Consider the following 15,740-nt stretch of genomic DNA (forward strand, 5'->3'; position numbering starts at 1 on the left):
AGGAAGGCTAGACTGGAATTAAGTGAAATAATCAACAAGAGAACAGAATTTCTGGTGCAAAGATTACGCTTGGAGACATTTGAACACAGTAATAAATCCGGAAGATTTTTAGCTAGCCAGTTAAAAATAAATAAGGAAAAATCTACCATATCGGCTGTTAAAGATTCAATAGGTAATATTACGCATGACCCAGATGCAATAAACAACATTTTTAGAGATTTCTATAAAACTCTGTATACATCACACTTAGATCCATCAGACAATGATATCCATCATTTTCTTAACAATATAGATCTTCCAGGTTTACAGCAGGAACAAGTCACGGCCTTAGATTCCACCCTCACAGTGGAGGAACTAAATGAAGCCCTTAAACATATGCCCTGTAAAAAAGCCCCAGGTCCAGATGGCTTCCCAGCAGAGTTCTATAAAGAATTCTGGTCAACGCTGGCCACAACATTTTTCAAAATGGTGACACAAATAAATTAAAATGGTTACTTACCCCAAACATAAACTCTGCCACCATCACTGTACTATTAAAACCAGGTAAAGACCCCACAATACCATCTAGCTACAGACTCATATCACTGATAAATGCGGACCTTAAAATAATTTGCAAAGCATTAGCTGGAAGGTTAGAGAAAGTAACTCCTTTCATTATACACCCTGATCAAATAGGCTTTATAAAGGGCAGATATTCCTCTGTTAACATGCGGAGACTAATTAATATAATAGATTATTCTACCATCAATAACCTGGAAACAATAATAGTTTCTTTAGATGCAGAGAAAGCAAAAGTGCTTCAAAAGTGTCAACATCAGCACTTATCTGACAGCCTGGTGGGAATTTCTCAAAAAAAACAACTCCTCAGTAATACCATGTAAACTCACACCCATCTGGAACAATCCTGATATTCTACTAAACAAAAATATGCTAAACTTTAACCAATGGATTAACAAAGGAATTAAATACTTTGAACATATTATCCATAACAGAAACATTTTATCTTTTAATACACTCTCATCACAATATGGGATTAACAGCAACAGATTCTTAGAATATAAACAACTCAAAACCATAATACACACAAAATTCCCCCTTCACCGAACAGACCTGGAACTTCCTCCAATAGTAGCAGATTTTATGGACCTCTGTACCCCCAAATTACTTTAAAAAATATACAGATTAATGTTAAAAATAGATGACTCAAATTCCCTACCTACTTCAAAATGGGAGATAGATTTATCCATCAATCCTAGTCAACCATTTTGGCTACAAATATGTCTTAATGCCTTTAATATGACAGACAGCCCAAATTTACAACTCATACAATACAAGTCCTCCATAGAACGCATTATACAGGACAAAGGATGTACAAGATGGGTCTTAATCACTCAGATATCTGCACACAGTGCACAGGTAACACAGCAGATGATGCCTGTCCAGAAGTTCTGGAATAAGGTTTGTGAGGATTTATCAACATGGGTTAGATGTAACATTCCTGCATGTCCTAAACTTTGTTTACTGGGTGACCTAAGTGACATTAATATAGACACTAACAAAGCACATATGGTCCTCACGGCCTTATGTATCGCAAAGAAAACTATTCTAGTGAACTGGAAGTCTGAAAACAATCTAAATATTAACCAGTACAGATCCTGTTGGATCACATCAGTCTAGAAACTGTATCGGCATCCATTAAACACCAATCAGTTACCTCTCAGTCTCCCTGGACCCCGCTGATTAGTCACATAGAGGGAAGGGGTACTGGGGTCTAGTCGTTCTGTGGGGGTCGGGGGTGGGGCTGACTGGGGGGCCCTGGGGGTCCATCGGCCCTGGCCGGGGGACTGGGGGCTGCCTCCCTCCAGCTCGGGAGACCCTTCCTGGGCCTCGGGGCTTGGTCGCCCTGGGCATGCCATCGGGGTCGGGCTGATCTGATGGCAGGCAGGTACCCTTGGGATTACAATGTGTCTGTTGGGACTAAGGGAGGGGTAAGGGGAAGGGGGGCGGCGGGGGTCCTGGTAGGCAGTGGGGGGGATTAGGGCTCATGGGGGTGGAGTCTGCTCTCCTTCTCGCTCTCTCCCCTCCCGCCGGGGGCTCCTTCGGGGTGGATGGGGGCGTAGTGCCTTGGACCCGACCAGTGAATGGGTAAAGGTTGGGGTAAAAAGGTTTTTTTTTTTTTTGTTGGGGGGGGACCTGCAGACATGTTCTTGTCCCTGGGGTGCTTAGCCTTGGTGCTGGGTTGGCGTGGCCCACCGTGGTTTTGCCTGGGGCGGTCGGGCCCCGTCAGGTTCCTGGGTGAGGCTCAGCTGGGGGGAATGGGTGGCCCTTGGGCCTGTGGGGTGCCTGCCCCAAGCAAAATATGGCACACAGACCACCGTTCTGTATGTTAGGATGCTGGACAGGACAGGACACGGATCCCTCAGACACAGAGAAGAACTCCTCTTTTCCGTCTCATTCATCAGGTGGGTTACACCATTTTTAGCTTGTTTTCACCTTTTAAGCAGAAGTGTAACTCAACCCTTCTGTTATTATTTTAAAGAAATCTCAGGATTAGGGATGTAACGATGCTTCGTGAATCGGTTAAAAATCGGTTAAAACTGGTTAAAACGTCAATTGATGTAGAAAATAAATTAATCGATTAGTGAAGACCTGTAAATAAATTCCTGAATGCACAGTACGCAAAGTACGTAATCTGACACGCTTGACCCAGACGTCATTGCGTATTGCATTTGTGGACTGCTGCAGCGCCAATAAACTAGAAGCAAGCATGGCGACAGCAGGCAACTTTGAAATAGAAGACGCTTCTGCCAATTTGAAGTCAGCAGTGTGGCAGCATTTTGGCTTTCCTGTGTTCACAAGTGAAAATGGCAAGCGAATTACTGACAAGACAAAAACAGCATGTAAGCATTGCAAGAAACTGATAACGTACACAAATAGTACGACCAATATGTTACAACACGTTAGCCGGCACCACAGCGAGCTAGCCTTGCCACCAACACCGCCGCAGGAGCGAAGACTAGCAAAGGGACAAACTACACTAACAAACACATTTGCTAGTCCTCTCGCCCACAACAGCCCAAGGGCCAAGGCTATTACAAGGTCCATCGCTGTTTATATAGTAAAAGACATGAGGCCGTTTTCAACTGTCGAAAATGAGGGCTTTCAAGAAATGATTAGAACTTTAGAACCAAAGTACTCCATTCCGTCACGCCCACACTTCAGTCAGATGGTGATGCCCGAACTTTACAGGCAAGTCAAAGCCCATGTTGTTGAGGTACTTGGAGAGGCTACTAATGTAGCGATCACTACAGATGGATGGACATCAAGGGCAACACAAAGCTACGTTACAATCACGGCTCATGTTATTACCGCAGAGTGGGAAATGGTAAGCTTTGTACTTCAAACGCGTCCTCTATTTAAGACACACAGTGGTTCTAACATTGCGCAAGTACTAAGAGACGCTGTGTCGGAATGGAAGCTAGAACGACCAAAACATGGCATCGCTGTTGTCACGGATAATGCGAGGAATATGGATGTTGCCGTAAGAGAAGCTGGACTGGAGCCCCATATTAAGTGTTAAACTTAGCAACTCAAGCAGGGTTGGCTGTGCCCCGTGTGTCTCGCCTTTTAGGTCGAATCAGGCGCATTGTCAGCTTCTTTCACCGCAGCCCTTCTGCAACCGCTGTGTTAGCATCCAAACAAAAGGCACTTAACCAGGACAACCGACACAAGCTTATTATGGATGTTACAACATGCTGGAACAGCAGTCTGGATATGGTAGAACATTTTTTGGAGCAGCAAGCAGCTGCTCTTCTCAGCGCAGACATAAGACGAAATGCTCGTGAGATTGACACACTGGATAGCTCTGACATCCGTGATGCTGAGGATGTTGTTAAACTTCTTAAACCTTTAAAAACAGCCACTACTGTGCTCAGTGATGAACATAACCCCACAGTATCCCTCATATTGCCCCTAAAGCACATGATTGAGCAGACCATGAGACAATATGAAGACGACTCGGTCACAGTGACTTCTATAAAGGCGGCTATCCTGAGCAACCTATCGGACAGATATGCAAGGGAATACCATCATCTGTTAGAGTGCACTGCAGTTGACCCCAGATTTCGCACCCTTCCTCATCTAGAGGAAAACCAGCGTCATGTGTTGTCATGGATGTGTTCCAGAGGCTGAAGGATAAAGCTGTGCAGCTACATAACCAGGTATTAACCACATTCCATTTTATTATTATAAATATTAATATTTATATGCTGTAAAAATGCTCAAATAACATTTATAGTTATGCATTTTCTATTAAATCAAATAAAAAATAATGCACAATATTTTTGCCTTTTTCCTTTAGTTTATTTTCCTGATTTGTAGATCTTTTTGTGTTTTTACTTTGTTTATAGACCAGCTTATATGTGGAGAACACAAGTGATGCAAGAACAGAACCCAGTGCTTCAACACCTGCAGCACAGCAGGTTACTGAGCTGACAGACACGGCCACAGCACAGCCAAGTCCTCCCCCTCCCAAGAAAACAGCCTTGGAAGATCTTCTAGAAGGGACTTTTGTGACACCTGCACAGGCAGCTCCAGGCAACCACATGAATGGGGTTGAAACAGAAATTTCAAGGTACAGAAGTGAAGCACCGATACCTCTCACAAGTTGTCCACTCAAGTGGTGGAAGGAGAATAGTGAGATTTACCCACTACTTTCTCTCCTGGCTAAAGCCTATCTCACCACACCAGCCACCTCTGTACCAAGTGAACGCGTCTTCTCAACTGCATGAGACATTGTGACTTTGCAGAGATCACAGCTTTTGCCTGAGAATGTGGACATTTTGGTATTTCTGAAGAAAAACATGCCAAAGAAGCATTAGTTTACCAGCCACTTCTGAACCAAGTGAAGTGCAGGAGGCCATTGTGACTTTGCAAATATTACAACACAGACATGCTGGTATTGCTCAAGAAATCATGTTGAAGAAGTGCTAGTTGACTTTTTGGTATTCAAATGTGAGATGTTTTATTCACAGCTAGATTGTATAACAAATTCTGAAGTTCTGTCTTTAAGACAAGTTCAATTTGATACAAAGACATAAATGCAAATGTTCAAACAAATTAAAAGAACATCTTTTGGTCATAAAAGGATTTGTGATCATTTCCATATCATGTATAATTATTATTTTGTTTGGTGTTAAGTTCTGTTAGTAAAACAACAAAGTTATAGTTTGATACAAGGACAAAAGGCCAGATGTTCAAATAAAAAACAAAAGTAACTTGCGCTACAATTAATTTTGTTGAGAAAAATCGTAAAAAATCTGAATCGTGACTTTAGAATCGTGAATTGAATCGAATCGTGGCTTGAGTGCATCGTTACATCCCTACTCAGGATCCTCTAAAAGAAGCCTGGAAACCACCCCAGAGTCAGAATCTGCACCCATAGTTATCCTACAAAGTTCACATGAGAGTAGTGTATATTTTTTCAATTTTCCAGGAGCAACCTCAACACCAAATAGAGCAGCACAAATGTCTGGCGATGATGATCCAACATCAGGCATTTTATGCATGTAACCTTAGTCTTTTGTAAAAACAGGGTTTTACTGCTAAATACACATTTCGGAAGTCTTAGTCTTCATCACTACCAGTTTAAAAAGACCATTGTGGTCCCACAAGAATGAACAGGTGTTTGTAGTCAGATTGTTGAGTAAGAGAGTGCAAGTATGTTGTCTGTGACTTTTCTTTTTATGTTCATCAACAGGACCCTCAACAAGTCAGAAAGCACAAGAACTTGCAAAGCCTGAGGGTGAAACACCAAAACCCAGTATGTAACACAACACACTGGTTTATTTTGAAGAAAGTTAAAAACTGTGCAGCGTTATTCAGATGACTGCAGGCTTCTTTGACAGCATTGATATTCAATTAAAATTTAAAGAGATCCAGTTAGAAAAAATGTTGTAAAATATAAAATCACTTTGACCATCCATCATTAAAACGCCTTTTGTTTTGCCACAAAAAATCCAAGCACATCTAAAGGAATATTCATATAAATGTTACTGTGCAGTGAACATGTGGCTCAGGCAACTTATTTTCTGTAATCTTCAGATTTGAGCGGACATGTTTACTCAAAACCTTTGTTTTGTCTCATACTGGCATTTTAGGAACATAGGACACACACTGGTTTAGTGCTCCCTGTGGAACATCTTAATAAAAATGAGTGTCTATTCCTGTTATGAAGGACCTCTCTGAGACAGAACAGAGTTAACAGATTTATTGAGAACAGGTATCTTGGCTGGAGAAGGTCTCTTACGAAAACACAAACTGGTATTATCCACTAGATCATCAGGGTCAGTCGGGACCGGGGAAGGGAAGTAGGAAGAGTTCAGGTAGCTTGAACGAGGTCCGACAGATACTGACTGGTGTCCTGGGGTTTATAAGGCCTGGTTAGTGATTGGCTGCAGGTGTGAGTCTTTAGTATTCCGGAGAAGGTGAGCGGCGGTGATTAGTAGTCGCAGGTGTGTTCGGCGCAGTCTGGTGCGATGGTGACAATTCCAGTGTTGTCAAAGACAGTTTCCCCATTAGGATCTGTTAGCCCTCCAATTAATTTGAAGCCCTGTCCCATCCATACAGGGAAGGAGGGAGGAAAAAGGGATTTATATTTATTTTCTCAACAAACTTATTTATTCCAGACTCAATGATTTCCTGTGGTACTATATCTGTCCAATATAATGTTAAAATCACCTCCTATAATTAGTGTTATCGTGATTAGTGATCGTTTTTAATCAGCGTCCCTGACAAGCTCTGCACAAGTCTGCTAATGAGCCATTAATTTGAATCAGGTGTGAGACCGGATTTAGGGGACAACACTGATTAATAATGATCAGAAATTCATCACGGCTAATCTGATATTCACTTGGAAGTATTTTCTAACTTAAATCCATATGAATTTATACATTTAATTAGATTATAAATTCTCTATTTTGTTTGTTTCACTTTTGTTTAACAACACACAAAAAGGAGGATTTTTTATTCAGAAAGTCTATTTCAACCATATTATTATTATTATTATTATTATTATTGTTGTTGTTGTTGTTGTTTCAGTTTCAGTAGCAGTGGTTTGGAAGCAATAGTAACAGTTAGATTAGCAAAGAGAAGCAGATGGAACATAAAACTGTTAATTCTTTAACACTCATAAATGTGAGTAATTGGGGGCCTGGGCCCCTGTAGAGCCCTATGTCTAGCAATGCCCCTGCCCTCAGTCTCTGTAGGCATAACCTATTCATCACAAAAGTCATTTTTTAAGGCCTAACAGATATATCCCGAATAACCTCAGCTGTCAGCAATGTCACAGTGGCAGGGATGCCCACAGAGATTTTTTTTAGAGGTGGCCATATGGTGGCCAGAGAAAATAGCAGGGTGGCCAAAGGTTATTAAGTCTATGATGCGTAACTACACAAGTCCATGTAGTCTGCTGAACAAAAACATGAAGTGGGTCAGTTTGAGCTTATGGCACATAAGAACTCCTGTTCCTAGAAAAAGACAAAATGAAATTATCTGCCATTATATAGGGAAGGCTGTTTTCATTTATTACAGCCTTGGTTGTGTGGGTGGGGGACCAAATTCAGCTAGGGGGTCTGGGGGCATGCCATACTGGGTAATATAATAATATTATATTATCCCATAATGGCATATTGGGAGGGACATTTTGGGCATATCTGAACAGACTTGTTCCTCTCAATGTATATGGCAACTACAGCGTTGACCTACTCAAACAACCTTAATGAACATCAGCACACTGACTCTTCTCTCCTTTAGATTGCACATTTATTATCAATTTGCATTTATTTACATTCTCATGTGTTTATTTCATCGATATTTGTGACCAAAGACAAAATTACTGGGGTAAAATGGAAAAGAGAGGGCAAAAATTCACTCACTCACTCAGGGATCTGTGTGACCAATAAGCAGTAAACATGGAAATTATTATACTCCAACCACTTATGAATGGAGAACCACTTGTAGTTGAAGCCCTGTCTCCTGTCGTTGTACACGGTCCAAGGGTAAACCTTTAGATATGGCTGTTTTGGTCCATCTGTTCGTGACTGGGACATGTCTAGAATGACAGAGAAAAGCAGTCATTATTATAAAAAAATATAATGACAAGACCTTCTTTCAGAAGTGATTTGTTAAACATCAATTCTACCACCAGGAAAACATCATCCTCACCTGCTGGTCCATGAGCAGGTCAACTACCTGGAGGCCTGGGCTGGTCGGGATCCAGCTGTTCTGAGCAATCTACTGTAAAAGATATTGATCATTATATGCAAATAAACAAAGCCTGCTGTTTCTATAAGATGATTTAGTCTCCGAGTGTTACTACAGCCCCCAGATTACAACATCAGGATATCATTTTTAACTATTACTATTCATCCCCAAAGGAGAAATTCTTGTCAACACAGCACTACACTTTCAACATTACACTATAGCTAAAGCTGAAGTAATAAACAAATAACAGTTATCGAAGAAGCACAAGGACGGTAATATTACACTCCAAGAAAAGGTCTAGGATTTGATCAACTCTGTGATATTGTTCTGAGAAATAAATCTAGTATAACTGACGTCCGCAGAAGTCAGGGAAACATTTGCGGTAGGCTCAAGTTGCCTTCAGGTGTAGCCACATTGTCATTCTCTCTGATTCTTTCTCTGGCTGCATAGCATTTGCTCTGTGCTGCTATGCTGTAACTGTCTGTCTCTTAGAGAAGAAGGAGGCAATATCTTTGGAAGACTTTCTCTTCAATGTCTGCAAAATGACATAACGTTAGTACACAGTGACTAATTAAATCATGACGCTATTATAGCAAATTCTTTATAATGTTAGCTGCCTGGGCAGTGGCATTCAGACAGCTAACGTTAACTATTATTAAAGACAAGTTGACAAGGTTGTTAGAAATGTTCTCCATCTAACGAAGATAAGGTTAATAATGTTATTAACTACCTAACCTGTACAAACGTTAATTTATAAATGGCTTGATTTGCTGAACATTGGCTAACGTTAGCTTCGTAGCATTAGCGCATGTAACGGTAACTTTATTGCCATGCATTCCAGGTCATCTACATCCAGATGTTAGCGCTAGCCATCATCCCTGTAATTATTTAAACCCCACCAACAGTTAGAAGAAAACCATTAAACTGAAGTACTTGTGGTTTTATCATATACTTACTGACAAGTCTTTTGTAGAGCTGATTGTTAGAGTCCATTCTATTACCAGTGGCAACATCGCTCTTTGATATTCCCGCTTCGGTGTCCTCGCTCTAAGGCTCTTTCAGTAGGACCCTAGATAAGAGGAGAGAGGCCCATGTCTCCCTTTCGGGCTGAGCCCAACCGGGCCCCATGGGCAAAGGCCCGGCCACCAGGCGCTCGCCTCCATGCCCCACCTCCAGGCCTGGCTCCAGAGGGGGGGCCCCGGTGACCCACGTCCGGGCAAGGGAAACCTTGGTCCTTGTTTTTTTCATCATCATGGGTCATCTTGAAGGACCAAATAGTGTGATATTCACGGAAGACTGTTTAGGTTTTGATAAGAATGTTATGATGTACACCATGGGGTGTTGGTCAGAACACATAGCATTCTTTGGTAAGATTAACTATCTTTACTGTCACTCATAAACAAACAAAATAAAAGGTAGAAAACAAACCACAACAAGTGCACAAAATTTCTTGTTTTATAGACCACACACACATTCATTCACCTATATGTCAGTCCTGTAACCCCACACCTGTAAGCCTGTGGTTGCATTACAGGACTGACTTATAGATGAATAGCCTTGTTTCCATTGAGGGGTTCGGGTCGGGCCAGTACTGTCCGGTGCGTTTTTGAATGGTCCAGCTAATTCTGGTGAGCGTTTCTACAGTAAGTCGGACCGCCACTGGGTGGTGGTGTTTAGACCAAATGCCTAGCGTGGCGTCATACTAGTGCGACGACACCGAACAAGACGCTACTGAACAAACAACAATGGAGGCCATTCAGCAGCTTGTTTTTGTTTTGCTTAGCTTGTAGTTCTTTGTACAAACATCACAAGCCGCATTGTACGAGAGAAGGTTGCGGGTGGCAAAGAGAAACACAGCTGAAAAGAGAAGAAAACTTCTGGTTTGGGCCTTGCGGTGGAATGACAGATACGCCACTGGGTAAGCGACTTCATGACATGTTATCATGTATGTCATGTAGTTGTACTCATATGTTTACTAACTTGTACAAAATAACCTCTGTACCCCAAAAAATATTACATGGTAACTTAAATATGAACTGCACTGGAATAAAAAGGAGACGTGCGAGATGTTCTCCAACTTCTCGGTTTTCAATGCAGCAGTCTTTTGTTAACTTCTTGTGTTTATGAAAACATAAAACATAAAAATAAGGACCTTCAAAAAAAAAGAAACAATATAAGATGGAAAGGATATACATGATTTAACAAGATACAGGTTTCATATATATCTATGTTAAATCGCACATTTCCTTATTTATGTTGCTCCCCTTTATACATGCCCTTTTTTTGTAAGGAATATTATGTTGTATTACATTTGATTTAATAGTGTTACTAAGTTGTGTTTCTTTTTCTTTTTTCTTCAGATGCTTCTTCTTTTGTTGAAGCAGCACCAGTTATTAAGGCTTTCAGCCAGGCCAATGAGTGGTGGGATGTGACAATCCCGGGGTTCACACACATGCAGTGGGTCCACAATTTCCAAATGTCTTAGGTACGGTGTACATTTTAGGACATCCTCTGAGTCAGAGTCAGGTGTCAGGTGTCAGGACAAAAGTCATCAGGTATCAGGAAAAAGTTGTCAGATGTCAGTGTCGGAGTTGGGGAAAAAAGTTGTCGGAGTCAGAAAAAAAGTCATCAGAAAAAAAGTTGTCAGAGTCGGAGTCAGAAAAAAAGTCATCAGAAAAAAAGTTGTCAGTCGGAGTCAGAAAAAAAAGTCATCAGAAAAAAAGTTGTCAGAGTCGAAGTGTGTCTCAAACACCGGACACCTGACTCTGACTACGAGGATGTCCTAAAATGTATACCATACTGAGGAAACATTTTCATACCTTTGAGCATGGCTACATCCAGCGATGGAGAAGCAAAACACCAACTGTTTACCCCTGAGGAAAAGAGTTGCCATTGCATTGTGGAAGCTGGCAACCAACAGGGAATACAGAAGTATTATATTTTTGGTGTCAGTAAATCATCAGTGTATCGGTGTGTGCAGGACTTAGCACATTGTCAGTTCCTGAAATGATTTGTTTTCCAGACCCGGAAAAGCTTGAAAAAATGGCTTAATACTTTGAGAACAGCTGGGGCCTTCCACAGTGTGTTGGTGCTATTGATGGCTCACACATGCCAGTAATAGCACCACAAGAATACCACACCGACTACTTCAACAGAAAAGGCTGGCATTCCATCATTCTCCAGAGAGTTGTTGATGGAAAGGACTATTCTGGAATGTGAATGCAGGAAAGCGTGGGAGTTTGCATGATGCTCAGGTTCTGCGATTGTCCACACTGTGGGACTTGGTTGGGCAGGGAGGCCTGTACCCTGTTTGCACAAAGAATATTGGGGGTGTGGATGTTGGCTACTATGTGTTGGGGGACTCCTACCTGCCTACCCTTTACAGAACTGGCTTCTGAAACCATTTCAGACAATGACAGCAGAACAACAAGCCTACAACAAAAAAACATCCAGGGCCCGGGTCGTATTTGAAAATGCATTTGGGAGACTATATGGTCAGTGGCGATGTCTTTTAAAGAGGAATGACAGTGACATTGAACTTGTCAAATCCATGGTGCTTACTTGCTGTGCTCTTCACAATCTTTGTGAAAGTCACGGAGAAGACTACCAGCAGGATTTGGATATGTTTGCAGAAGAGCCAGTAGTTCTAAAATCTCGGGATGCTGAAGAAGAGGGGAGTACTTGAGGCTCTGATGCAGCACCTCAACACTTGACAAGCTTTTTCAATGTTACATGAAAGCCGACACACCCATAGCATCTACATATTTTTTTAAGTGATTGTTTGATTTAATAAATTCTGTTACCTTGTTCATTTCCTTGTGTTTTTTTATTTAACTTTTTGTTTGAGTCTGTATGTGAAATATCAGCTTAGCAGATGCATAAGTGTTGCTGCTACAAGGCACTACAATCTTTCTTTAATAACCTATATACTTAAACTGGAATAATTATACAGAACCTTATTTCACGTCCTATTTTAACCAGTAGCAAGGTTAATAACTTGATCTATAATTATAATTGTTTTCGTTTTATATGTTATGATTTATAAATATATTTATATATAATTAGAAATTATTATACATATGGTAGACAAAGAACCGATTACATATTTTACTTAATAGAAATAAGAAATGCACAAAAAAATGTACTAGATAGAACACCACTTTATTTAAAAAAATAAAATAAAAACATAAATAGAAGCTAAACCAAATAAAAGTTTTCTGCCGCTGTCTCAGTATTGCTTGTTAAGAAAGGACGAGGCATCAGTGTCAAGTCCTTCAACTAAATCTGAAAATGCAAATATCACGAGTTTGATTCACAAACAACGAGAATATTGCACAGGATGTGAATGTTTAACGATCTTAAATAGCTGTTAGCATCAGGTAGGAAACAATAGGATGCTAAGCTAGTAAGCGACGAGATACTAGCTACCAGCCTTTCATTTCATCTGAATTTACAAAGAAGTTGTGCAATGACTGAATGGTTGTGTGCTGTGACTTTCTAACTAGTTAGCATAGAAAACACTCATCCCAAGTGGGAAAATATTTACCAAGAGAATCTATTATGGATTCTAGAAGTGCTGAGTCCAGCCCTCCCTCTCTGCCTTTGTTTGCTGGTCTGTGGCCATAAATGTCGTCCAAATACCACCTCCAAATACTTCAGCTGTTTACACTACAGCTGTTGTCATCCTTAGTTTTTCTACATTATTCTTTTAGCTTCTTAAGCTTTACCCGACATTGCTTGGATGTCCTTTCGAATCCCTCGGCTGCCATCCACTGAGATATCTCTTTGTACACTTTTTCGTTTCTCACTGCTCCATCCAGCTCATTCTGAATCACACTATCGCCAACTATAGCCAGGAAAGTTTGTAGTTCCAGAGCCGACCAGACCTTACTGTTATTTGCAGCCATCCTTTTTCTAGTATCTTTCCAATGCCCAAATACAATGTGCAACTGAACCACGAACTGAACAGCAGCATTGTTTGTGTTGCGCTTGTTCTTGTCGTGGGCAGTGACATTTTTCTGTCCACCAATCAATAGATTTCATCGGCGATGCCAGTAGCTCCGCCTTAACCGTACCATAGAAATTTTTCTATGGGCCTACAACTGAAGAAGGTCCAGAAATGGTGCAGTATGGAAACACACAAAATACTGGCCCGAACCGAACTGCTCAATGGAAACAAGGCTAATGAAAGTGTGTGTGGTCTATAAATCAAGAAATGTTGTGCAGTTGTTGTGGTTTGTTTTCTGCCTTTTGTTTTGTTATCCCTTTTCATACCTTTCTCTTGCTAATATGCATATTTAAAATAATGATAAAGAATAACATGTAGAATTCAAGGGGAGCCCCATGTCCAAAAGGTTCCTCTTGGAGTAATTTTGTATGAAACAATATGGCAGCCAGACCATCATTCGTTAGCATAGGAAGAGGAAGATGGTGCCGGTGTACGTGGCTGCTCGTCTGTTGCTCTCCCTTTGGTTTAAGTTTTTGCTGATTTTATGCTTGGGCTCGCTGCTTTCGGAATCTCTGCTGATGTATGATCATCAGTTTCTTCTGGAACTTCAGTATAATGCTGGAGTTCCATCAACGGTCTGCTACAGCCATCATACAACTCTCCCCCCGTTGCTATCGGGCATTCCGGCTCACATGTTCAGGGCGTCGGCCCTCCTCCTGCGGCAGAAACGCTCCCGCAAACGCGGTGGTCATCTGGTGAGGCTTAAGACATCCCTGGCTCGCTTCTCCTCGTTTTCCCAACTGGGATCTGGATCATACGCGGTGCCCTGGCGTTCCCTGGCGTTCCCTGGATCCTCCTGATGTCTGCTTTGTACCTGTCGCTGGCTTTGTGGGCCAACCCTACCGCTCCTCTTCTCCTCGACTCCGTCGGCGCGGGGTGAATCCTGGGAATTTGAGGATTTGCCGTGCAGCTGATCATGCTGCGTTAGCCCGCCTGGCTAGGTCGGCTAACCCCGTCACCACACTCCACTTCGGTCTGCTCAACATCCGTTCTCTTACAAACAAGGGGGATTTCATCCAGGATCTCATCTCGGACTGTAAGTTGGATTTTCTCTGTTTAACTGAAACATGGCAACAGCCCAACGACTTTATTCATCTCAACTCATCCGCTCCACCTGAGTTTGTTTACATGTGTAAACCTCGCGGCTCCGGTAGGGGCGGTGGTCTCGCGATGATTCCCCGCCAGCAGTGGAAAGTAAAGCCACTTGAGGCTCTGGCGCTTAATTCATTTGAATACATGGCCTTACAACTCTCTGGTTCAACTCCTATTATTCTATGTATTGTGTACCGACCACCTAAACCCAACAAGGACTTTTTGAATGACTTTGCGGCTCTTCTGGCCCATCTATCCTCACTCTCTCCAAATACGATAATACTTGGTGACTTCAACATTCATATGGACAAGGACAATAATCCTCTTTCCAGAGACTTTGGATCCTGGAAAGAGGATTAACAGTTTTGGACTACAACAATACATAAATTTCTCTACTCACCCCAAAAATCATATTTTGGACTTGGTTCGCTGCTCTGGTGTAATTCCTACAGATTCTATAGCCCATCACATTCCCTTCTCTGATCATAAATTAATCTCCTTTAAAATAAGTGTGTCTCTTTATAAAAACCGCCCTCCCCGCTTAATTTCCTTCAGGAAAATCAAGGATATCAATCTCGACACACTGTCTTCTGCCATAAATAACCTCCCAACTCCCTGCAATGTTTCCACTCCTGATAATTTAGTTTCTCAATACAATGATAACCTCAACAACCTTCTAAACATCTTTGCTCCACTGAAACACAGATGTGTTTCCTTCTCCCGCTCTGCTCCATGGTTCACTCCCACCCTGCCGGCTTGAACGCCTTTCCAAGAAAACTGGACTCACCATTCATAAGGACATGTACAATAGCCACATTCTTCTATATAAGGACTGTATTGCTTCAGCAAAATCCACATACTATTCAGGTTTAATCTGTTCTAATGAAGGAAATTCCAAATCTCTCTTTTCACTGTTCAATAATATCACAAAACCTCCGGACACGTTCCCTCCTCATCTTTACTCACCTGACTTCTGCAATTCCCTTTTGTCCTTCTTTACCTCAAAAATCTCTAACATCCATCAACAGCTTGCCACTGGAGGAGCTGCTTTCTCCATCGCAGACCCTCTACCTCCATTTCTTTCTATCCCACACCTGTTCTCAGATTTCACTCTTCCATCCCCATCTGATATTTCTGAACTGATTCAGAAATCCAAACCTTCCACCTGCCTGCTCGACCCTCTCCCTACAGTCCTAGTCAAAGCTTGTCTCCCTTCATTAGTTCCTCACATCACTGCCATCATTCATTCCTCCCTCACCACCGGATATGTTCCACTAGCCTTCAAGGCTGCTGCTGTCACTCTGCTCATCAAAAAACCTGGTGCTGATCTGTCTGACTTCAATAACCTTCTTCCCATCTCTAATCTTCCCTTCCTCTC

The sequence above is a fragment of the Melanotaenia boesemani genome, chromosome 2 (assembly GCF_017639745.1).
Source record: "Melanotaenia boesemani isolate fMelBoe1 chromosome 2, fMelBoe1.pri, whole genome shotgun sequence".
NCBI classification, from domain to species: domain Eukaryota; kingdom Metazoa; phylum Chordata; class Actinopteri; order Atheriniformes; family Melanotaeniidae; genus Melanotaenia; species Melanotaenia boesemani.